We start from the raw sequence: 26,008 nt of genomic DNA, 5'->3' as shown, positions 1-26,008 counted from the left end.
ATTCACGCGGGATTCATGCTGCACTGGACGGAGCTCCACATTGTGCTGGGTCCTAGGAAGTCTGTATGCAAATGTTTTGCCATTAAGGACTTTGTAGTTGAGGGCACCTGGGTGGCTCAGTCAGTGAAGTGTCTGCCTTCAGCTCAGGTCAGGGGATCAAGTCCCCTTTGGGCTCCCTGCTCAGTGAAAAGTCTCCTTCTCCCACTCCCTCCCCATGCCCTTCCCCTATCTCATGCGCATACTCTCTCAAGTAAATAAATAAAACCTTAAAAAGAAAAGGACTTTGTAGTCATGTGGGATTTGTTTTTAATTACAAATGAAACAGTTGGAAATAATGCTAAATAGATACAACTTAGTCCCAAGAATCCCTTCCTGCCCAACCCGCTTCTCCCACTTGCTCATGAGACAAATGCACACACAGGAGCCGGAAAACATGCCCTGGAGGGCAGGGTGGTCACAGCCCTGAGGTCAGGCCCGCCCGTGCCAGGCCATCACTCTCTCTGCCACCACCATGTGTACTGAGGACGCAGCAAGCAGAGCGAGCCTGGCACAGGCCGCAGATCACACAGATTTATTCTAGGAGACTAGTTTATGACTGAGGGAAATGCTCCCAGTGTTTTAAGTTTTCGAACAGTGGATACAATATGACCTTAATTTTTATGAAAAGGCGTACTAATATGTAGGTATCTGGAGACACACAACTGGTGTTAAGTGCAATTTAATATTAAGAATGATGTCACCAAGTGGGGGGGGAATACAGCTTACCTTTTTTTCCTATTATTTTTCTAGATTTCATGTTTATGTATAATGAAATTTATCATTTTATTTTTTTTAAGATTTTATTTATTCATGAGAGGTACAGAGAGAGGCAGAGACAGAAGAAGCAGTACAGAGGGAGAAGCAGGCTCCCTGCGAAGAGCCTGATGTGGGACTCGATCTCAGGACCTTGGGATCATGACCTGCCCCAAAGGCAGGTGCTCAACCACAGAGCCACGCAGGCACCCTGAAATTTATCATTTTCAAAAGAAAACTTGTTACATATGCTTTAGTGCCCTTGTTCTAGCTTACTATCTACAGGTAGGTCTTCAAAGAAAAACAAGTTATTTCTTCGTTATTCAAGCATATGGAACATCTCCAATTCGAACAGTGATACCCCTTAGTGTGTGTATCATATTTTAGAATTTTCAGAATGGCTTCACATATCTTGTCTCATTCAGGGCCCGAGACCACGAAGGATTTCGAACACAGGGAATGGACTTGGCCTTGGCGAGCGGTCACTCTGTGGGTCTAGTGCATCAGTCCCGGCCTTCTGCTAGGGGCCCATTCCAAGGACAGCTGTGTTTATCAGAACCTTTGCTGTGCCGCTGTAGTCTGAGTGGTTTGTCTGATGCCCCTGGGCAGTGCTGTTGGCACCCCTGTGGAGTGGAAGGCCCTTCTCTGGCAGGGCCGCCTGGCGTGTCAAGGCTGGGTGTGCTGGCTTGAACGGTCTCCTCCAAAAACTCAGGTTCACCAGAACCTGTGAATGGGAACTTATTTGGAAATGAGGTCTTTGCAGGTACAATGAGTTAAGACGGAATTGTACTGAAGTGGAGTTGGCCCTGAATCCCCCTGACACTGAAATCCCTGAGGTCCCTATGAGGAGAGATACAGAGACACGCAAGGGAGGATGCCTGGTGAGGGTGCAGACAGGGGTCCGAGCGAATCAGCTGCAAGGACTGCAGACAGCCAGCAGGAAGGGGCAAGCAGAGGGTAGGGAGCAGGACCCTGGCAGACCTTGTCTTGGACTTTGGCCTCCAGAACTGACTGCATAGACTTCTGTGGAGGCCGCCCGGTTGGTGGTACTCTGTTCCAGTTGTGGTGCTAATGTACGGAGAAGCAATGCCTCCTGAGCTGGGCTGAGTGCCTGGTTCCCTCTGCTGGCACTGCCAGGTGCCTCTGGGGGAGGGGAGCCCAGGAGACTTAACAAGGATATCTACGATATGGTGTGGCAAAGCTAGAAGAACTGAAATGGAGAGTTGAGGTGCCCCATCCATTAGCGACCGCAGGACACAGCTGCCACTCTGGGAGCAGAGGACAAAGGGAAGCATCACTAGAATCTGGAGGATGGGCCATCTCAGCATCTGGCCCCCTAGAAAATGGGGGGGCACTGAGTGGGGGGCCTCCAGGCCAGTTGTATGGAGCCAGTGCACAGATTTTCCAGGGAGTGTCGCACCACCAGGGAGGCCCAGGGCTACCTGAGCTGGAGCTGCTGTGGCAGGAAGGAACCTGGGCAGTGGGAGCTCCACCTGCTGCCTCCTGCCAGTGCCCCAGCAGCCAGGGGTCTGGAAAATGTAGTTCCCCATCTTCCAGCCCGAGCCCTGCAGCCCAAGCTGGAGCAGAGCATCGGAGAATCAGTGTGGGGTGCAGAGACCAGAGGTGGACAACCCGCACAGAGGTTCTCATGTCTCCACCCAAATCCTGAGGGATGGAGAGGTGAATGTGTCGGCTCCACTCTGTATCTGAAGGAAGTGTGCACCTCCGAGAGCCCTCTCTGCACATCTGTCATGGGTCAAGGTTAGAAGACCAAATGCTGGATTCATAGCAATGTTGCGTCAGTGGATTAATGAAGAATAGTGACAATGCAGAGTGTGATTTTCCATGTATGTGTGAAGCATCCTTATAAATCAGGTTTGCTCCTACTTAAAGCAGAAAGGCTGTCTTCTTTTGGAATAAAAAAAAACAATCCCCTTGGAAACCTGGGGTCTCCTTGGATGAGATTCATTGTCTCTGACATTAAAGAGCATTCAAACCAGCTCATGTTCTGGAGCCCCGGGGAAGCGAGTGGAGGAGCATCTTGTGCAGGCTGTGACTTGTGATGCTCACCTCTGGCTATGGGTGTTGGGATATGATTGTCCTGCAGGGGAAGTCCTTTTTGATAAGAGTGGGATCATTCCTTCCATAATTCTTTGAAACTGTGTAGTTCAGGGACTCCTCCTTACCCTCCACGCTCTTTTCTCAAATTCAATTTGCCAGTTTCTTTTTTCCGCAACAGGATTATGTGCGTTTTCAAAAGCAAGGGATTAAGCAGATACTCTGATAAAAATGCACAGTTGAGGGAGTCAGTTGGGAGTTTAAGTGGGGTGCCTGAGGTGGGAGACCTGCTCTGGGGAGCATGTGCACACGATGGGGGCTCTGCCCAGCTCCAGGCCCCCATCTCCTCCTCCCTCCCGTCCCCTAATCCTGTGGGGCTGCCCACACCCTCTCTGGTCTCCCATAGCCCATTCCCCCCTTGCCCTCCTCATCTTAGGGTCATTTGTTAGGCCCTGCTACCTCCTGATCTTAACCCCTCACTGCTTTCCATCAGCCTTTGAATAAAACCCAAACTCCCACCAGAGCCCACACCTGCCACCTCACCTGGTGCGTGTTCTTTGCTTTTTCTATCCTGGTGTGCTCCGTCTTCGGCCCTAGCATGCCTTCCATGAGACATCTACATGGTTTGCTCCTTCTTCTCATTAGGTCTCTGCTTAGATGTCACCTGAAACCTTCTCTAACCATACTTTCTAGAAATCTCGGTTTCCTGCTTTTTTTCTCTACATATACAATGCTATGTAGAAAAATAAAGAAACAAATAATATACAAACTATATATATCCAGAATATAATAGAATATATAGTACTCCAAGAAGCTCTGTAATTATTGGGATTTTTATGAATGAATTAGCATGGCTGTGCTCCAATAAAACTTTATCCCTGAAAAACAGGAAGCAGGCTGGATGTGGCATGCAGGCCATACTTTGCTGACGCCTGCTGCAGAAAGCCACCGATTGTTGACACCCATCCCCAGAGGGTCTGCAGAGCCTCAGGCATGTCCTAGGTTTACCCTCTACCTGCCCAGATCCCTGCCACCTACTTCCTTCCACATCCCCCGCCACTGCAGCTACACAGCAGTGGCCACCACCACCCCCATCCCCTGTCAATATACATAAGAAGGATGAGAGGGAGAAGTCAAGTCTGAGAGCCTAGCCAGTACAGTATGTGGAGCCGTGGGAAACAGATCTTTCTGGGTGCTCAGCTACTTAGGCCTGCAGCAGATCTGCAATGCTCGTGACTCACTGTATCAATGCAAATCCTGCAAAATCCGTTTTGCCACTTTAGAAAACATGCTTGCTTATTATAGCTCAGACATTCAAGAACTACAGGGTGGAGACAGTGGTGAGCAGGGTGTCTCAGAGGAATGCTGTGTACAACACTGTACTGATGCAGGGGCAGGGGCAGCCCGGGCCTGAGGGTGGCAGGGTATACGAGGGAGAGCACTGAATGCATGGGTGAAGGTCTGGGTTCGGAAGAGGGTCAACCATATGTTTACTTCTCCAGAAATGAGGAAGGGCAGTCCTGATCAAAGACAAAATCGTGCATGTTTATGGCTAATTGTGACCATTTGGAAACACAGACCTGGGGCTGCCAAATTTTTAGGTTTTTTTTTTTTTTCACCAGAAAGTGTAAGTCATCGTTTTTATGTAAAATTTCCTATTTTTAGGGGCATTTAGGTGGCTCAGTTGGTTAAGCATATGACTGTCAATCTCAGAGTGGTGAGTTCAAGCCCCACATTGGGCTTCATGCTGGGCATGGAGCCTACTTTAAAAAATAAGAATAAAAAATGTAAAATTTCCTATTTTTAAATGTTGATAACAACTTAGATATCTTGGGGCCACATAAAACATTGTGGATCAAATCCTGCCACATGCCGCCATTCCATGTAATTTCCCTCATCCAGCCCCATGAAAGATAGAAAAAAGCCTCATTTTTTTTCACATTGAGGGATTCTGCAGACATGCACTTTGCTTTTGTCAGCTTTTGGGGTGCAGAAATCCTGCATGAATGAAAACAGAAGTGGCAAATTTTCCACCCGGAGAGACAGAGCAAGAGCGAGCATGCTTTTAACTGGCAAGGGGCCCACTCCAAGCAAAAGGAGCAATTTTTAAAAATGACCTTGGTTTAGTTCTAGGCACTGATGTAGCCCTTAATGACTTCTGCATGCTAGACAGAGAGGCAATCTCATTTCCTCCCATCAGAAGAAATCAGATGCTTGCTCTGGTCCCTGGGGCTGATAAATTTATTGATAGGGAAAGATTTCCTTTTGTGGCTTGAGATGCTGCATATGTCCAGACTGGTTAGAGAATTCTACATGGGGAGGTCGGAGACTTCCATTTATTTTCTTTCTAATATGTGCCAGGATCTTTCATGTGGGCTGGTTATTTCAATCTTCCCAACAACCCTGCAAGGGTATGGGTCATAGTGCTCATTTCTACAGGTGAGATTATATAATTTGCTGATAGCACACAGCTAGCCAATGGGAGAGCTGGGGGTTTCCACAGCTGAGTCTCAACTGGTCTTTTCTAGAGCTTTGCTGACCTTGTACTTTAACCTGATACAATCGCCTTCTTCCCAGCACTGCACCTCATGTCCTGCACTGCCAGTGACAAAATGGGATTCATGCAATGTAAATTCCACTTGGAATGTCAGCTACAGGGGCAGGAAGTAAAGCTTTTGGGGGCAAAGCCCATAAGATACATCATGGCCTCGTAGCTGCTCAGAGAGTATTCCACTGGGCAAATCCCAGAATTTGCAGATATCAAGCCCCAGTTCACATTGTGTGAAGCTATAGCTGAGAATAGAATGCCTGGTGGCACCGTTGTCTGGTCCCAGGATCCCATCCAGGACACCACACTGCCCTGTCGCCCTGCCTGCTGGTTGACCTGCATTTGCCAGACTCTCTCAGTCTCCTTGTTTCTTGTATCCTTGACACTTCTGAATAGTGTTGGCCAAACCTCTGATGGCATTCCCCCCAATTTGGGTTTGTTTGATGCTTTCTCATGATTAGATAGGGGCTATAGATTCTGGGGAAAAAATGCCACAGGAAAAAAAGTACCATGTCTCATTGGTGATGTTGGTCTTACTGTCTCGGTCAAGGTGGTGTCTGCCAGGTTTCTCCACTACAGATGCTCTTCTTCTCCCCCCATATTCTAGTCTTGGAAAGCAGGTCACAGAGTCTAGCCCACATGCAAGAGGAGTGGAATTATGGTCTATGTACTGGAATTTTATGGGGTGTACTGGAATTTTAACTTAAATTTAAAATGAAACAGCCAGTATGGCATCTACCATATTGTACTATGCAGACTTAGAGAAGCTTGTGAGCTAGGGCTCCAGTACCGGGGCTTGCTGGAGGGTAATGATTGAACAGCTCAGTCAATCCATAAATGCCTCAAAGAAATAAAGTCCAGATGCTATCATATAATTGAGGTATGATGGTGAATGGTTTTGTTTTGTTTGTTTGGTTTGGTTTGGTTTGATGCTAAACTAGGACCCCTAAGCCCTTCTGGAAACCATCCCCAGAGGATTCATAAAATCAGACGAAAGTATGGTCTTCCTTCCTGAGCTTCTATTTTGGGATAGATTGAGCCAATTGTTGTAATATATAGGGATTGAAAATGCCAGCCTATTCTGGATTCATATGCATTTCAGAAGGCAGTAACCACAGGATGATGGTTTTTTTTTTCACCTGAAATAATATGAAAGCGGGTGACAGTGTCCCCCTCTAATCTCCACAATCCAGTCTGTCTTAGTCTGTCTCATTCTCATACCTACCCCTGGTTCTGTCTTACAACTGCCCTGTGCCTCAATTTTCCCATCTGCAAAATGGGGACAAAAATAGTCACCCACTTCAGGGCTTGCTGCAAGCAATCAGTGGGTTAGTCTATATGATAGTAGCTGGATCAGCACCTGGTGCCACATTAGTCACTATTCCTGTGGTCCTAGCGTCACCGTTTATACCACCAATGAGACCATTGCCATTGGCCTCACCAAGACACACTATTGATTAATATGTTCAAGGCATTTCATTCCACTAAATGTAATTTTGAAAGGATCTTTTTATCACTATTATGAAATGAAAACCCATATTGCTTATCACGTATTTAATCTGACTGGAGAGGTATAAAATAAAAAGAAGACTATCTTTGAAGTTGTGTATGCCCATGGCTCAGAGCCTATGGCCCACTTTCTATTTGTAGATGAGATGAGCCAGGAGCTAAGCACCTACTGAGACTCCCTGCAGGAGGATTTCAAGAGCTGGAGGACAGTAGTAACTTTGTAGGGATATGAGTCAGTTGTTTAAAATGCCAGGTCCATGCACCACCTAAAATTGTCAAAGAAACATGCTTGGTTTGGGAAAAGGTTTGCTAAGTGACTCTGCGGGTGGATTTGCCAACTCACTCCCAGCCTTTATCTGAGTCAGAGCCTGCGGAAAGCAGCAGCCCTGCAGACACTGCCAAGCTTGTACCCAGATGGAGCAAAGACAACCAGGGCTGCTGTCTGGACTCCAGGCTTTGCTTCCATGCTCCCAAGTCCCTGGATTGTGTTGAGTTATAGCTGTCTTTGCATATCCATGGTGGGCATACTTGCTTGCAACTGAGGATACAGGCAGATCCTTGCAAGAGCAGGATGTGGTTCACTTAAGATGAGAAGCAGGGCTTCACCTTACTCTCTTTCTTTCTTTCTTTCTTTCTTTCTTTCTTTCTTTCTTTTGCTTTTAATTAATTAATTTATTTGAGAGAGAGAGAGAGAATGCACACAAGCAGGGGGGAGGGGCATAGGAAGAAGCAGATTCCTTGCTAAGCAGGGAGCTGGATGCAGGGCTCAATCCCAGGACCCTGAGATCATGACCTGAGTCAAAGGGAGATGCTTCACTGACTGAGCCACCCAGATGCCCCCACCTTACTCATTTTAAAATAAGCTTTGAGTTAAAGGAATTTGGATATTTGAGTTTGGAGAATCAAAACAAGTAGCATCTAATCTTTGATTCAGACACCACTCTGCCCGCAGATGAGACAGTCCCATTTAAGAGCTGGGCATTGGCTATTCATGAGGAGGGGACTGGGAAGCTCAGAGTCTCCTGTGAGAGGGAGCCTGCCTGAGGTCCCGTCAATGGAGAGGTGAGGATAGATTGGTGCACAAACTGTTGAGCAGAGCTGGCAAAGTACAGCCTATGACCCTCCAACAGGTCTCTTAGTTGCCAACTTTTTAAAAGCTGGGTAAGTTTCACATCAAACTATTGGTTTCTGGGGATGCCTGGGTGGCTCAGTGGTTGAGCATCTGACTTTGGCTCAGGTTGGGATCCTGAGGTCCTGGGATTGAGTCTTACATCAGGCTCCCCACAGGGGTCCTGCTTCTCCCTCTGCCTATGTCTCTGCCCCTCTCTGTGTAAATAAATAAATAGATAAATAAATAAATAAATAAATAAATCTTTAAAAAACTATTGGTTTCTAATTTCTCTTCAAAAAAAGATGTGGTGATGCTTGCCCATGTTTACTGTTGGCAAGGGTCAGCTGGGGCTGGGTAATGGGGCCTTTCTTTAGAGGGCAGACCCCCTTCTCTCTGTCCCAATTCCAACCCCCACACCACTGGTCTTCAGCTTTGGGCTGCTTCATGTGCTCATGTAGCTCCTAGGCTTCTAGAAGCATCTGGTTTGAAGTCTTCCCTGTAAGGTCATGTCTGCCAGAACCTCTGAAGCCATTGCCCCTTGACTTCTAGAAGAAGGGAGCTATGACTTTAGTGAGCTTTGCTGTCTTCATACAAATGAAAGATGCCACTATGCCCCACTGGCATGGCCTGTGTGAGGGAGAATGGTGGGTGCCACATGTTAGAGTGTGGGGATACAGGACTCCCAATAATCTTTGCTGTCCCAAACTGTGGCAGTTTGTACAAAACCTAAGTGCATGCAGAGGCCATGGTCCAGTGGCTCCATCCCTAGACAAATACTGTTCAGGAGATTTACACATCCACAAAAAGACATGTTCCAAGAATGTTCTTTGTAGCATTATTTTCAAAGGCTCCAGATTGGAGTCAACTTCAGTATTCAACAATAGTTGGATATGAATAAACAAATTTTGGAATATTTATGTTACAGATGAAGTGATGAAGTAGTGCAAGCTGCTATTTCACACTCATGGATGACTGTTGGACAAAATATTGACAAAAATTTCCAGACACCAAGAAGATGTTTCCATTCCATTCCCATAGAGCTAATGAAGAGGAATAATGAATTTGTGGAGCTAGAAGTCACATCACTGGTTACTTTTGGGAGGGTCTTGACAGGGAGGAGACAGGAGAGAAATTCAGGGTTGCTGGAAATGTTCTATTTCTTGATCTGGGTTATGATTATGCTGATGTGCACACTTCATAAAAATGAGCAGAGTTGCATGCCTATGATTTGTGCACTTTTGTGTATGTACTCTTTTTTAATCTAAAAGGTTAACTTGAGGGGCACCTGGGTGGCTCAGTTGTTGAGCATTTGCCTTTGGCTTGGGTCATGATCCCGGGGTCCTGGGATCAAGTCCTATATCAGGCTCCCCACAGGGAGCCTGCTTCTACTTCTGCCTGTGTCTCTGCCTCTGTCTCTCTCTGTGTCTCAAATAAATAAATAAAATATTAAAAAGTTAATTTAAAAATATCTGAAAACTGTGGAAAATGAATTTGATCTGTTTCCTGTGTTTTCATATGGTCTGTTTTCAGATATACCACATTATGAATGGAAAATAGGTGTGAATCTAAAGCTAAGGACATATTTTCCCTCCCCCCTGGAGGGCCCTGAGTCATAAGGCAGAGTCTGTAGATATTAATTGAAGTAATCTGTCCTTGGGGAGAGAAAAGTCTGTCTTACTGAGTCAATGGCAGGATAATATGGAGAGTTCCTTAATTCATCTGAATTTGCAGCCTAACCCTGCCTCATTGGGCCAAATTATAGAAGCACCATTTTCATTTGTTTATGTAACTCAAGTTTGCTGTGATCAAGAATTTGAGATTTTGATGGAGGAAGGCCCCTGGGTGGAGGGAGAGAACAGAGTCCTGAAGCTCTCAAGGCAGGAGCGCCATGTTGTAACAATACTGATAAATCATCTCTTGAAAAAGCAAATGCTCTTTTTAAAAGGCACTTAAATATTTTACGTTGCTGTGTTATTTGTAGAAGGATCCTAGGAGGCTCATCCTTTACATTAACAAAGTTCTAATTGATACGTTTTCTTTCTCACATTAGCAGCTGGCAAGCTCGTACTTAAATGTGATAGTCAGCCAATGGGTACAAATCTTCTTTATGTGATTTCCTTGGCATACATTTTTCTATATATTGTTCTTTTTAAAAATCATTATTCTTAACTGCCTTATTGCATAAATATTTTTATTACAGGCATCATTGAATCCTTTTTTTTGGGAGTAGATGGAATGCGGTTTATAAATTAATGTGCATTGCATATGCTGAACGACTATATAGGAGAGACTCAGTCTATGCAGGGATTCAGTTCTGAAATCATCAGGTTATGCTGAAATCACATATAAGGAAAAGTGACCCCGGAAGTCCCCTTGGTAGGAGCCGTGTTGGAGATAGACCTAACAAGAGTCAGCCTTTCCCGCCAGCATTGCACAAGACTGCTGTTTATTGGTCGAGGACTAGATGTGGTGGTGGTTTGCATCTGGAGATCGTTTGTCCCAAGGGGCACTTAGGGAAGAAGCAGTTTGTGGACACATGGATGGTGACATGTTTGCCTCACTTCAGGCTCTATCCCAGGAGGCATGGGTGGCACCCTTTGTAACATAAAATTCACCATTTTACAGTGAACGATTCAGTGGTGTTTAACACATTTACAATGCTGTGTAGCCAACTACGATCTCGTTTCAAAACACCCTCATTACCCCAAAGCGGGCCCCATGACCATTAATAGGCAATGTTTATTCTCTCCCCACTCCCAGCCCTGGCTGCCATCAGTGTACTTTCTGTCTCATTTACTTGCTTTTGACATTTCATATCAAATATATATGATATGGGGCACTCAGCATCTTCGAGGTTCATCTGTGTTGTACCAGTTATCTGTACTTCATTCCTTTCTATGGCTGAGTAGCATCTCATTGAATGGATAGACCACATTTTGTTTATCTGTTCATCAGATAATGGATATCTGGGTTGTTTGCACCTTTTGGCTATTGGGAATAGTGCTGCTCTGAACATTCATATACAAGTATTGGTTTGAACAACCATTTTCAGTTCTTTGGGGTGTATACTAAGAGTAGGATGACTGTAGTAATTCTGAGGGATGATCAAACTGTTTTCCACAACAGGTGCACCATTTTGCATCTCTACCAGCAGTGGATGAGAGTTCCACCTTTTCTGCATCCCCAGACAGGTGGCATGTTAGCTGTTCGCTCTCCCTCTCCCCTTGCTTCCCAACCTTAAGAATCCTACATGGAAGAATTCTCATGGGGTTGACCCCATGAAAATGGGGTCATTTCTCTGGTAGAGAAAAGCTGTCTTGGGGTCAGCCTATGTTCTGCGGAGAGTGACCAATGGGAACAAAGCAAATTTTTGACTGTGCTTATTTTCTATTAGTAATTCAGAGCATATGTTGCAAGTACATGTAAGTTGATGGAATACGTTTATGGGGAGAAGCTTTATTTAAAATGTAAATGTTTCTATGGTTCATGAGCTTGCATTTGAATCTGATTAGCATGTTATATTTTTCTACTTGGTCTTGTCTCCAACCTGTGTTAGAAAAATAGCTTTTAAATAGCACAGTGTGCTCCATAATTGCATTATTGGCGTACGTAGTATGCCTGAACGTCAAACAGGTCCGGAAGAGTGTGTGTCTGTCATAGTTAAAGCAAGTGCAGATTTATAGATTTTCCTGAATATGGAAAGGAACTTAGAGGCTTGTCTCTCCCCTCCCCAGACCTGAGCATTACAGGAAACCAGATATAGTTGTTTCAGTAACAGTCTGTTTATTGGCATAACAATCTCTCACATTCAAATGGTCCCTTCCCAGTTTGCAAAGTGCATGTCTATGCATTCTCTTATTTAAATCGGCACTTTGTAAGTGTTAGACTTAGACCTCAAACCAGGTCCTCCAGGTCCCAGAGATTTCTCCATATCACGTGATGACTTAGCTAATAGTCCTGGCCTTGAGGGTAAGGGATAGGAGCTGGGTCAGGACCCTGGACAGCATCCCAGACAGCACCACGGACAGCACCCAGACAAGGGCGAAGGCCACTCCATTTTTCCTTTGCTTCAAACGCCGTCACTTCAAGGACCCCCTTACACACAGGCAACACACACATTCCCTTCTCCTTTCTTTCCCCCATACTCCCGGGTGTGCCTCTAGGTGAGAACCACTCATGAAGCCTTTTCAGAAAGAAAACATTATCAAGTACATCCCAGTGTTGACTTAAATTATTTTTATTATATATTACTGTAATTGATAATAATTACAATCTGATTTTACTAGACTTGCATATTATAAGTACATAGTCTATGTTATACTCGAACATTATATGATTATATATTTATTATTTATAACATAATTGCACTTGCCCAGTGATAAAACTGGATTATAAAATTTTTACAGCTTTCCTAAAACCATAAAACCAAAATGAATGAACATATTTGAGAGAAACAAATGTGTGAGGCCAATAAAGTCCAAACTCTAGCTTGCTATAATTTAATATGTCAGATATTATTTTGCTTAAATTTTCCTTTATGGTAAAGATAGCACCATTTGACAGTTGGCTGAATGTTGATTCACCATTCCTCCCACTCTTTTGAATTCCTACAGTCTTTGATTCTTTTTTCCCCAAAGATTTACTTATTTATTAGAGAGAGAGAGAGAGAGAGAGAGAGAGAGAGAGAGAGTGAAGGGGAAGAGGCAGAGGGAAAGAGAGAAGCAGACTTCCTGCTGAATGGGGAGCTCAGTGTGGGGTTCAATCCCACAACCCTGAGATCACGACCTGAGCTGAAAGCAGATGCTTGATCCACTGAGCCACACAGGAGACCCTTGATTTGTAAGCATATATGAAGTCATTTGCCTCCAACTATGTGACCTTCATTGACTTTTCATTATCTCAGGGTGGACAGGTTGGCAGTTTTGTCTCCCTGCCATGGCAACCTGCATTTCTGCTATCATAGCACACGTGATCCTGCACCACGGGTGCCCCTGGGTCCCCATCGGCCACACCTGTGAGGAGGGGCTATTTCTCACTTGAGATTTCCAGGGTATCCAGTGAGCCCCGTACCACACACACACACACACACACACACACACACACACATTCAAGGATGTTATTGAAATGAGTAGAACTGACAAGTCATGAGAGGGCTTTCGTTTTCTCACATCACAGTTTACCTCTGGAAAAATGGGCATCTTACCATAGAAATGTGTATTCAATTACAGTTCATGGTGTAGGTGAGGTGGGGCTTCTGAAGACCCAGACCTAGCCCTGGAGCTGCTCCTGGGAACTTTGGGGGAATTCTGGCTGCATCTCAATGTTTTAGGCTGGGGCTGTCTGTGTCTTAGCTTGAGAAGCCAGTAGCGAAATACCACAGACTGCACAGCAGAAGCTTTATTTTCTCATGGTTCTGGAGGCTGGTGCTGGTGAAAGCTCTGCTCCTAGTTTGCAGGTGGCCCCCTTCCACCTGTGTCCTCATGTGATCTTTCCTCAGGGCACGTGCAGAGAGCTCTCTGCTGCCTCCTCTTACCAGAAGGACACGAGTTCTACTGGATTAAAGCCCCACCCTCTGAATTTTAATTACTTCCCTAAAGGCTCTATCTCTAAATACAGTCATAATAGGAGATTAGGGCTTCAACATATGGATTTGGGGGGACACAGTTCAGTCCATAGTGAGTAGCCAAGGGAATATAGGGGGTAGGCACAAGTGGACAGACTTATCTTTGGTGACCCTATATCTTCTTTCTGTCCCTGTGCAGAAGGAATGCACCCCCACCCCAACCTTCCCCGCACCCTACACTCCCCCCCCCATCCTGCCTCACTCCACCAATCCTTTATTCTAATCAGGTCTGACTTCTTTTACAAAGTGCACCATTTTTAAGCTAATTCAATCTGTAGGCATGTCTATTATTGAAAGGAGTACAATGTATGTTTTTATCTGATTTAAGAGCCAACATTTTAAAACAGGGATGTTTCAGATCGAAACCCAGACAGACCTCCAGCTCCTAAAAACCTTGGAACAGCTGGGTTCCCTTTCCTACTTGCCACCAACAGGCTGGAGCTAGGTTGCCACGGACCTCTTTAGATGGAACATGAGCATTTCCAATCTCTGCATTCCTTATCACTCTAGAATATTCTTTTTTTTCCCCTGGCCCAATCTACTCCTTTATATTACCTGCTTACCCCTTGGGGTGTTTGAATTTGTAACTCTTGCTTGGGTCCTTCTCTTTTCCCCTTATCCCTATCAGAATTTATTCTTGTCCCCTATAGTTTTGCTAAATAGGAGATAAAAAAAATCAAATAAGGCTATTCTAGTTTAATGCATTACTGGATGTTAAAGGGTAAAAAACCTCCTGAACTGGCACTTTCTACAGTTGCCCTTTAAGGGAGTCCCCAGGGATACATGGTCCCAGTGGTCCTCAAATCAGATCCCAGAACTCTGGTCGGCCTGCCTGGAGCTTGTCCTACTTCTGTGTGTTCATCCAGGAAGTGAACATAAGGCCTGTGCACCTTCCCTTGCATGCTTGCAGACAGTCAAATTCAACAAGCTATTTGGCATCTTGGCTCCTACAGGGCAGGCCCTGTCTCTATGGATCCACCGTTCAGTAAATCTTAAACCCTTCTACTCTGTTTGGCTTTACACTTAAAGAGTTTAAGTTTCAAACTGTTCCAATTGCAATGTTCAAGACCTCCCATGGAAAGCAAATCTGTGAAATTTCTGCAGAAGCGAACAGATACACAGAGGCTGGTTATTCTCTCTTCATGCCGCTATTTCAGGTCAGGAGCACTGAGCTAGAGGGTGATTTCATGCAGTGGTGTTTGGAAAGTTCTTCATTATCTCAGTCCTGGTGATGCGTGAGTCACCAGATCCCCATCTTCAGGCCGTGGGTGTGTGTCGTCAAACTCAGTTCCTGGCTCTCAGATGTGGTCCAGAGTCAACAGTGTCAAACTTGCAGAACAGGGGATGACAGTGGGGGCACAGTGTACACCGTAGCATAGAACCAGGCAGGTGCACCTAGCGTCTGAGGCACCACTGTGGCTGGCCGCTTACCCCAGGCTGTGGAAAGCTTTGCTACTCAGGCAAGAGTGTCAGATTATATTAAATATACTCTGTCCTCCTCCTCCTCCCTTTCCCGAGAATTGTCATAGCTGTGCCACCCGCGCCTGTTGGGAGACTCTCATTTTGTCGTGTTGCGACCACAAGCCCACATCTTTTGGGGGCCTTCTGGTCTCAAGCATGCGACCAATACACAAGGTGATCTGTATTTTGCTTGGCGGCATTTCTTTGGTGGTGCTGATTAATTCAGAAAGGAGCCCTTTAATTGGAGCGGGGACAGCATCCCTGGGTGGGCAGCTCTGGTCCTGCACAGTGTCAATGATGAGAGCTTCCAGGGTAAGTCTTCTCACTTTTCAGCATCTTAATAGGATCAGAAGCATGAACAGCAGGCATTTTCTGAATCTTCCCCTAAGTAATACAAATACATGCATGTCAGAGCAGCATTGTGCCCTGTTATGACAAGGGGTGAAGTCTGCAGTAACTGTAGTAGGCAGGAAAAGACTACAAAGTCCCCCCATCCCTGCAACCAGCCCCATAACTCCCTGCCCCCAGCCACCTCTAGGTTTTCTTAGGGGGTAAACAGCACATATGGATAAAGTGAGATACCCATGATGTGGAGAATAAATCAGTCTTTTCAGGCTCAAACTGGTATCTTCTCTCTCTTCTTTGGGCCTTTGTTAGATGTCTTTGTCAATGGATGGGCTTTGGCACCCTGCTCAGGTAATTTGTGATGATTTAAGTATAGGGTGGGGGATTGTTTGGGGATGATTTTGTTTTCAGTAGTTCTTTCTGTGGTTGGCCTCTTGCGGAGGATGTATGTGGGGGGTACCAGTATACTAAGTGGTACCTGGAGTGCCAATTCATGCTTGGACTTATTTGAAGAAATGGCATCTGCAAGAGATGGTGATGATTCTTTATGTTTGCCTGGTGACACCGTTCTTCCCTGACAGGATTTAGATCCTGAGCTTTTTTTCTTGGGAAAATTGATTTCATCACGTTAAGCGTCTGACCTTGAATCACTGAGAAGGAATAAAAACAAAGCAAGTGGATGTGACATTTCTACAGCCCCCAGAAAATTGGCTGAAAGAGCCAGCCCTGTTTCCTTTCCTGATGTTCCTTACCTGCAGTCAATTCTTCTAAGTGAGGTACAAAGAGAGGTGATGTTAATGAAAGCATCACTTGGTGTTAGAATGTGGAAGATGGGAAGATGTAGACAAATGTGGTGGTGCCTGCAGTAGGGAAGAGACCACCTGATTGAGCCAGGTCATGTCCTCAGTTTTGTATGAGAATTACTGCACTTAATCTCCACACCATCTGACTGGGTAGGTACCTAAATCCATCTAAGGATGTAAATCCTTAGACCTTGGAGAGTGTGGAGGTGCCAGATAGCCTGCTTGAGACCATGCAGCTTGCAAGACGAAGAGCTAGAGGTTGTAGTTAGGCAGTTTGACCTCAAATTCCATACTCCAACCCCTGTAACCCCTACATTTCTCCTATAATCCTCTGAGATATGGCTGTCTTTCATCTACTGCCAAGCATCTGAGGTCTCCAAGGTCAGGACTCTGGTGTATTAATGAGTATACTCATCCCCTTTATATCACCAACATTATGGGGGGATATCTCTGAGGAGGCAATGTGATTGCCACATTGTCAATCAAGCTCATTCCCATAAGTTGAGGAATCACGGTTCCCAAAACAAAACACCACTAGTACGGTGTGGGGGTAAGAAGGTTGCTTCCTTGCATTTTATCACCATGGAAATGAGGTGGGTGCCAAAGAGTGGAGATACTCCTGAGGATGGTGGTGGAGAGGAAAGGATATTGACCAAAATATGGGACCTGGAGATAGCTAGCCTCCTTCCTGTGGGAAGTGTCTGAAACCATAGGGATTTCTGCCCCTTTCCTGTTGGGAAGGTGAATGGAACCTAAAACCAGAGCAGGCAAGGTATGATAGAGGAGACTCAGCAGATCAGTTAGAGATGTGGGTGGCTTCTGAATATTAACTCACTGGGGGAGCAAGGGGAAGTCAAACCTGAAGGACCAGGCAAACAAGGAAACTGCAGACCTGACTGCTGGAGCCTGATGAGTTGCCAGTCGCCTCCCACTGGGGCCACTAATTGTCGCTATTAACCTCTTTCTTGTTCTTTCTGATGGATGTCCTCCCTTCCTTCCCCTTGATGAGAACCCTCAATGTACTTGTTGAAGTCATTTTCAGATTGCTTTATCATTTTTATTTCCTCTGGAGTAAATGTATGCTGATTATTGATTTTGTTGGATCTGTTTAGAAATGTGAGTTGTTGTTTCCTCTGTTTTGGAATGTCTATTTTCAGACTTTAAAAAAAGATTTTATTTATTAAAGAGACACACAGAGAGAGGCAGAGACACAGGCAGAGGGAGAAGCAGGCTCCATGCAGGAAGCCCGATGCGGGACCAGAAACATGCCCTAAGCCAAAGGCAGACGCTCAACCGCTGAGGCACCCAGGCGTCCCCAGACTTTTCTTTAATGGGGAATCTTACCCCCAATTTCTCTCTCTTTCTGTGCTCACCCACCCCCTATGTCTGACCTCTTTGTAATTACTACACCGCACCTTAGAATGCCCCTAGTCTTGGATTAGGTTTTATTACAGGTAGTTCTCTGTTCCTGTACTAGGTGATGTAACAGTGCACACACTGAGCAGTGGGCCTGCTCCCTCTGCTCGCCCAGGTGTGTTGCCTCACGTAAGCTAGAACTCTGGGCAGACGTCACTTATTTTCAGCTTCTGGGGGCTGGAGGCTGGACTAGCTTCAGGTCAGGCAGTGAGCTTTGCTCAGGTCTCTTGCCTCATGCAGGAGATTTGAGTCCCAAATATACTGAAAAGCCAAACCAAACCTGGACTCCCAATTTTGTGCCTATGTCTCGGCAGAGAATCTGGAAGGTCCTAGCACCACAGGTGCTGCAGCCAATCATAGTCCTCAAGGACTTTTACCTCATTTTTGAGCAGGACAAACCCTTTAAAACGTTCTCTAGTGTTTAATATGGCAATGTGTTTGGAGCAGTGTTTGTGAGCAAAGGGTCAGGTCAAAGCTTGACTTAACTACATTGCCTCTGGATACAAACATATAATGCAGGTAAGTACGCCACCTGTAGGGGATGATTTACCTGCTGGGAATCTCACTATGTGCTTAATACATATTTCATTATATTCTTATAATATCATCATGGAGCATTACTGCTCCCATTTTATAGAGTAGGATACTCATGGATCAGAAGAAAGAAAGAAGCTGGTCCCACATTACACGACTTATGGATTGCAGAATCACTCCCAACCCTGGGCCTCACTCCGAAATCCTATCCCTTAGCGACCGTGCTCTGCCTCTTCCCTGAAGTTGAGGAGTCATCTCATGAAACTCTTTCCTTCTGTCCTAGGAAAACCAACTGAAGGCTGCCACCCATGGGGAACACGGCTTGAGACCACACTATGCAGGCCTTCCTGCAAGAGCCTGGCAGCCTGACAAGGTAACCAACCAGAGATGGGGGGCTGGGGCCGGGCAGGGAGGGGATTCAAGGAGGAAGGGGGTGCAGGGAGAGACACAATCACACAAGTCCACCCAATGCATGGGTGGCCAGTTTCTGTGTCACGCCTCTTCTGTTCCTTCTTGTAACACCTACACAAAGCACCCAGTGGTGTCTCATTCAGCGTCCACTGGTTATCTCCGCTTGGAAGTCTGTGGGATCGTATCCTTAACAACAAGGCCAGAGCAAACCCTTTTGGGTCCCTCAAACCCTCCCATACCAGTCCTCCCCCCAGCTTTTATCTGTCCTGTCCATGGCACTGCCATCCACCCACTGCACAAGGCAAGGTGCTAGGAGACTTCTGGATTATTCCCTGACCTCACACCTATATCCGGCTAACCAACAAGCCATGTCAGAGCATCCCTCCCCAAAGTTTTCATCTTTGTCATAGCCTCTGAGTCTGAAAACATCCCCTAATTGGCTCACTTCCCTTCATGTCACCTTAGGTCATTTTCTGGTAGCAGCCAGAGAGCTCTAGTGATGTGACCAGGTGACGTTGCTCCTCTGAGAAATCTTCCAATGCTTCCCCAAGAGGAAAATGACTTCTCCCCCCTGGCACCATCTTGTTCAGCCTTACCAGCCACTTCACCTTTGACTCATGAAGTTCTGGCCACTTTGATCTTTTTGTTCCTCAGTCCATCAAGCTTGTCTCCTCTATCAATAACTTTCTCTGCTTAGAATCCTATCCTCTCATCTTCAAAGACCTACCAGATTCTTCATCATTCTGAAGAGTTACCTTGTCAGCAAGACTTTCCATGGCTTCACATTCTGTGTCTGACCCTCACTCCTCCTTTGGTCTTTGTGACCTCACTGATTCTGTTTTCTTGTATCTCTTATCACTTGGTCTATCCCGTGTCTTCATTTATGTGTTTGTCTGTCTCCCCGCTATAAGAATGCTAGCTCCAAGGGAGCAGAGACCTTTGTATTCATCGGTATACCCCTGCACCCACAACAGCATGTGAGGTAGGTGCTCAAAGAGTAGTTAGTAGTTGATGTCTGACTGTTGGTTGCAGTTGCTAATTTCACAGCTGCACTAAGAATATTTCTAAGAATAACTGAGCTCTAACAATTCACCCCAAAATTGGAACTTTCTTGATTTGACACGGATTTTTCTGCCTTCCAGTTGGCCAATTTTTTCTTTTAAGATGTGCTTTTCAGAAAATAACAAGTATTAGCAAGGATGTGGAGAAATTGGAACCCTCATGCGCCATGGATGAGAATGGAAGATGGTGCAGCTGCCATGGAAAACAGGATAGTGGCTCTTTAAACAATTAAAAATAGAGTGACTATATGATCCTGTACTTCTGTTTCTGGGTGTATCTACAAAAGAATCAAAAGCAGGGTCTTGAAGAGATATTTGTACACCAGTTCTCATAGCAGCACTATTCACGCTAGCCAAAGTGGGGAAGCAGCCCAAGGGTCCGTTGGCAGCTAAATGGAGAAACAAAATGTGGTCTGTATTTCCAATGCAATAGTATTCAGCCTTAAAAAGGATGTTCTGACGCCTGCTACTGCATGGATGAACCTTGAGGACATGATGCTCAGTGACATAAGCCAGCCACAAAAGACAGTTACTGTAGGATTCCACATAGGTCTCTAGATATTCAGGGGTCTGAATCCTCAGAGTCGGGTACAAAGGTGAGAGCTGAGAGCTGGGAAGGAAGGGCTAGTGTTCAATGGGGCAGAATCTCAGTTTTGAGAGGACGAATAGAGTTCTGGAGATGGATGGAGGTGATCGTTGTCCAACAATGTAGCGTGCCACTGAGCTGTACATTTTAAAAATGGCTAAGATGGCTAAATATTATGTGACGTATATTTTATTTATGCTATTTTCTGAAGAGATGTGTGCCCACTGCCTCCCAGGAGTTCACGGAGCGCCTTCCATCCAATCCTGCCAACCCCCACTCTCTGTGTTCCTTCTTTCCAAATCTGCTCTGAGAGAAGGCTCTGGTAAACTCACTCTCACTGAGGCATGGATGCATAATGAGGCTTAATGACTCCCTCTGCCCAGGACTATTTTTATTAAACAAGAACAGGAATGTAAAATAATGGTGGTGTTTCTTGCGCCGGACGCAGGCTGACAATAGGGCTGGTGGGAGCTGGCCACGGGGCTGCTGAACCTGGGAGATCTCCTCTCTCCTACTCACTCCCCACGCACTTGTGTTCGCTCCTGTGCCAGGAATGCCAATGGCAGCTTTGTGAGGGCGCAGAGAGATGGAGCAGAAGCGGGGGCGATGGTACCACCTGGAGGCATCAAGCCTGGCCAGTGCTGTCAGCAGTGGGTTAGAGCCATAGCTCTTGGGCATCACTGCCCTGGCAAGGTCTCCTTTCTTGGCCCTGCCTGTGTAGCCATGCTAACAGGCAACCCTGCTCCCATAGGATCGCCACAAAATACAACGTTTTTCCAATTAAGGTTTGAAACTTCTTCTTATGCTGCCTCTCCACCGTGGCCTTTTAAACAAGGCTGTGAGGCACCGACATGAGCTCATGTTCCTTTCAGCTTTGCAGAGGTGTGTGAGGGCACCCAGTGACTTACCAGCAGAGACGGGAATAGCAGACCTTTCAGAGAGAAGGCAGGGAGACTGGCAGGGCCCTCAGCTCTGTCCTGGCCCTCTGCTCACTTTGCAAGTTCAGTGTTTCTTCAGTGTGCCTGGGCTGGCTGTCTGAGAGACAGAGATGGGCACAGGGATGGGATGGGGGTGGGGTGGAATGGGGTGGAATGGGAATGAGGATGGAGGTGATAAAGATGCAGATGGGATTGGGTTGGGGATGGGGTTAGATTTGGAGAGAGAGAGGGACCAAGGGAGAGGGAAGGCATGAGGAAAAAGCAGTTCTCACAAGATTGTCCTTTGGGCCGGTGCGTGTGTGTCCCAGGGTAACTAGGGGAGGTGAAGGGGCCAGGTTGGTTAGTGATGCTGAAAAGTATTGAACCATAGCACCAGATTCACGGGGTGGGGGAGCTGTCCCCACGACTCTGCAGAAACACAAGGAACCCTCCTGCTTCTCAGGATGGCGTCTGGAAGTTCCCAACGCCCCCATCTGAGTGTGGCTTGGGGTTGCAATCTGCTTCTCAGGAGCCCTGATTAAGAAAGCAGTATTCATGACCCAGGCCCCTAATTATGGAAACAGAAAGACGAGTCGTCAGTGTCCTCCCTGAAGCCTGCCCCAAGATGGTAGCTGCTTAGATGCAAAATCTGAGGCAGGCTTCCCTGGAATATCGGGTAGAGCTCCCCGGGGCGGGCATCCCTGTGCAAGGAAACAAGTGAGTGGGTGACCCAGGACAAGTGAATGTGTTCAATGCCCTTCAGACTGGAAAATCCAACTTTTTACTGATTTCAAAAAAATCATTAAGATTTCCCATTTGCCTAGGTCCAAAGGGGCCTATAACTGCCCCCAATCTGGACAGCTGTCCCTGTGGCCAATGGCAGGTCCAGGGCATCTTCTCAGGAGTAACCCCTGCCAGACGTCTCAGGCTGTGCTGTGGCTGCCGCCAACATCTGTGTTTGGAAATGGAAATGAGTTGAGTGGCTGGAAGCCCAGGCATTAACATGCTGCTGTGCCTGTGGGTGGTGAGAGGGTCCCAGGCCACATGCCGGTGGTGTCCCCTATCCTGCAGCCAGGCTCTGTGTAAGGGGTTAAGTCCATGACTTGGGACCCCATAACCCGTGAACTCCACTTATCTGCTGGCCAGAAATCCACAGGTGGCAGGAACCCTGGGTCCAGTTATGAATCACTGTTATGAACCATGATCATCCGACTCACCTCTGTTCTCCCTCTTCAACTAATGAAAGAAGATGACAGGCATTTATAAAGACAACACCTGTACAGACACCTGGGGTTTGTGGGGCTAAGCATCCTGGCTGAGAGGAGGGGCCCTGGCCCAGAGGTCACACCTGAATGTCATGTAGTTTTCCTCAAAACAAGATCTCCTGTGAGTGAGCCTTGCTTTCCAGGTGAGCAGAGCAAAGAAAGAATTGTCTGGACTGCTGGCTTTGAACATCTAGAAACTTTTCCTATCTCATATCTTTGTTCTTCATGGGGTCACGGTTTATACGTCTTGATGAAAACCTCTTTATGTCCATTTGGCTCTTCCGAGACTTCTTGCTCCATAACTGGCTCGGTTCCCAGGAGAATGTTCTGGTCCAAGTGCAGGTGTGGCAGGGGTGTGGGTTGGCTCCCCGGGAGAGCTCTCTGTTCGTGAAAGGGCCCAGCTTTGAGCTCTGATGGCAGGCAGCAGGAACCAGGGAGCAGGTAAGCCAGCAGGCCTCTGTACTGAGGCTCCTGGCACAGTTGGGGCTTCCGAAGGCCACCTAGCAGGGAGCAAGGCCTGAGGCACCAGCCTGGCAAGCGACCCTGCTGAGCTGACATTTGCAGTGCTTTTTATTTGGAAGCATCTGTTTCCAGGTGGAATCAGCTGCTACCAAACCAGAACGAATGCCTTCTCTGGGTTTGTCTGCTGGGATTCTTTCCAGCTGCCGTGTAGCAGGGACCCCAGCCTGGTGGCATGAATAGCCGGCGGCATCATTGTTCTCATGCAACAGGATGTCCAGAGCCCAGGAGGAGGACATCGGCTCCTGCCTTCCTTCAGTGCCACCCTTCGTGGGCTGTGACTTTTCTGGGTTGTTTTGTTTTGTTTTTTTCAAATATTTTATTTTATTTATTTGAAAGAGAGAAAGCATGAGAGGGAGAGGGAGAAGCAGACTCCCCGCTGAGCAGGGAGCCCAATGCGGAACTTGACCCCAGTATCCTGGGATCACGACCAGCGCCGAAGGCAGATGCTCTACTGGTTGGGCCACCCCAGTGCCCTGGGCCATGACGTCTGTGATCTCTAGGACAGAGTGGCTGTCCCACCCCAGAGCATCACATCCTCACTGTAACTACAAGAAGAATAGACAAATCTTTCCTAGGAAAATGTTGTGTTCACAAAGGGCTGTTGCCTCCCAGAGATTTCTGCTGTTGTCACATGGAGTCACAGGCTGCCCTGGGGTCAGAAGTCCCCAAACAAAAGTTGGGTGGGCTGCATCCCTTCTGGAAGCTCTGGGAGATAAGCCAGCTGCTCACCTTTTCCAGTGTCTGGAGACGCTGACATGCCATGGCTCGTGAGCACTTCCTCCACCCACGGCCAGCAGAACCAGATCTTCAGAATCTGCCTCTCTGGCCTTGACGTTCCTGTCTCCCTCCTGTAAGGACCCACGTAGGCCATCTAGGATGAGGCCTGTGACTCAGTCGCCTCTGCAAAGTCCCTTTGCCTTGTAAGGGAGCTCAGCCCCGGGTTCCCAGGTCATGGGTGTGGATGTCTCTGCAGGGTCATTATCCAGTGTTCCCATGGGTCCCGTGCCTGCCGGAAGGTTCCAGATCCACAGTTGCTGGTTGGGAACTGTCCATCCTGGACGGCATCCTTGTGCAATGCCCCTTGGGGCGTGATTCCTGTCTGTCCTGTGCTTGTATAGGGGACTGGTCAATCCAGGAATGCTTGTGTCAAGCTGCACAGGGAACCTAAGCCCCGTGGGCACCCTGACAAAGTGAGAGTTGGAATCTGTTTCTCAGAAACATTTTACTTAGGTGGACTTTGAACTGTTCCTTTTGCTTCTCTGCTGCTGAAGAACTGTTTTCTTTGTAGATTTAATCCACCAGAGTCCCAGTAGGAAATAGTTGGCTCCTGCAAGCAGGTGGTGGAAGTGAGGAAGTACTCAGGAGGGTGTGTGGACATCCTGGAAACAGGCAGAGTGCTGGGAGGCGGCAGTGGCGGGTGGGACAGAGAGCCCCCCAGGGCGCCAGGGACAGAGTGCCAGGGAGAGACTTTGCAAGTGGAGCTGCGGCTGTTGGGGGGGGGCGCCGTGTTGGGGTCCCCAGGACCCCCCCAGGCACTGTGATTCACTAGGAAGACTTGTCGGGCTCATACACAGGCACCTTCATGGCTGTGATTCATCCCGGCAAAGGGATAGGAAGTACAGTCTGCGGGGGGAAGGCTCAGGGCAGGATCCAGGGGCAGGATCCAGGGGCAGCCGGGCTCCAGCCTCCAGAGCCTCCATGGGGGTCACGCAGGATGCACTCAGTCCCAGTAGCACCAGGCGTCATAGCACGCGTGAAGGGTTGTCCCAGGAAGCCCACTAGAGCCAGGCACCCGGGGTGGTTACGGGGTGTCGTTCTCTCCCGGGCACACTCCAAACCCCCGCCTCCCTGAAGGAGAGCAAGTAGTCTGCAGAAACCACGGGGTTTGCATGGGGTCTGGATGCAGGGAGGTCCTCCCGTCACTTAGGGAATGGTGGGGTTCCTCCTGAAAATCCCAATTCCTAGCCGCCAGCAGGCGGTTCCAGGGACGGTGGCTTCGGACCTGCTGAGAGAGCTCTTTTGTGCACAGGCCCCCCTGCGGGTTGCTGGCAAGGGAGTGAACACCAGCCTGTCTGCCCTCCAGCCCCTGCTGTCCTGCTGGGGTCTCCCACTGGCCAAACCCCATCAGGAGCTAGATAGTCTGGGAGGCTGGCCTCCTGATGCCTGGAACATGATGGGCATGGGTGGACCCGCAAAATCCCTCTGTCCAGGAACACAGTCTTCCCCGGTGCCTTTCCACTCCTGGAGCACTGAGTGCACCAGGCACTCCTCCAGGCTCTGACGCCTGAGAATTAGGTCACGGGGACAAGTCCCGTCCAACTGGGACTTGGATTCTAATGAGGAGCAACCACAGGGAAAATGTAAACAGCTACACAGATAGTGAGATATTCCAGATAGTGAGAAATGCTTGAGGGAAATAAGGCATGGCAAAGCAGCGAGGGTGCAGGGGGCAGCCAAGTGGGGAGGGTTTCATCACCTAGAGCACAGCGGGAGGACCTCTTTGAGGAGGTGGCATAAATGATGAGAAGGAGCCAGACTTGCCGGGATCAAGAGAAGAGGGAGTAGTGGATAGGTACTTGCTGTGGTGCAGACAGCATGTGCAAAAGCCCTGCGGGAAGAGTTTGGCTTGTTTACAGGATAAAGGGAGGGCCAGGGCAGCCAGAGCACGTGAGTGAGTGGTGGTCCTGGGGCAGCGCATCAGATTGGACAGCTGGCGAAGCAGAGGCTGCAGAAGCATGCAGGTGGGGCCGGAAGTCTGGACTCAGTTCTAATTTCTGTGGCAGCCACAGGAGGGTCCGGTCCGAGGGAGGCAAACCCTGATTTCCATCGGGGTGTGTGTATGCTGGCTGCTACAGCAGGCTGGCCATGAAGTGCTGGACGTTGCTCTTGGCAGAGTCAGAACGTGCGAAGCGGTGGCTTCTGGGAGCCGTGCCCTAGCACTGGGGTTCAGGTGTGAGTTCCATTCAGTTCAGATAGGTCACGACATTTTCACCAGGAGCACTTGAATGTTTTTCCAAGCTCGCTGCCTGACGTTTGCTGCTGGAGC

The 26,008-nt window shown here is 47.5% G+C and overlaps 1 protein-coding gene across 2 annotated transcripts in view; it reads left to right on the top strand.

Annotated features, from left to right (window-relative positions):
* Positions 1–26,008, top strand: part of RIMBP2 (RIMS binding protein 2) — a 218,397-nt gene that overhangs the window by 109,331 nt on the left and 83,058 nt on the right. For both annotated transcript variants that reach the window (XM_055323130.1, XM_055323132.1), the window contains exon 3: positions 18,484–18,573. The gene's annotated coding sequence lies outside the window, so the exon portion shown is untranslated. The remainder of the gene's footprint in view (positions 1–18,483; positions 18,574–26,008) is intronic.

The sequence above is a fragment of the Nyctereutes procyonoides genome, unplaced genomic scaffold (genome assembly GCF_905146905.1).
Source record: "Nyctereutes procyonoides isolate TBG_1078 unplaced genomic scaffold, NYPRO_anot_genome, whole genome shotgun sequence".
NCBI classification, from domain to species: domain Eukaryota; kingdom Metazoa; phylum Chordata; class Mammalia; order Carnivora; family Canidae; genus Nyctereutes; species Nyctereutes procyonoides.
Note: the sequence above shows the minus strand (reverse complement) of the source record. Positions and strands in the feature narration are given on the sequence as shown.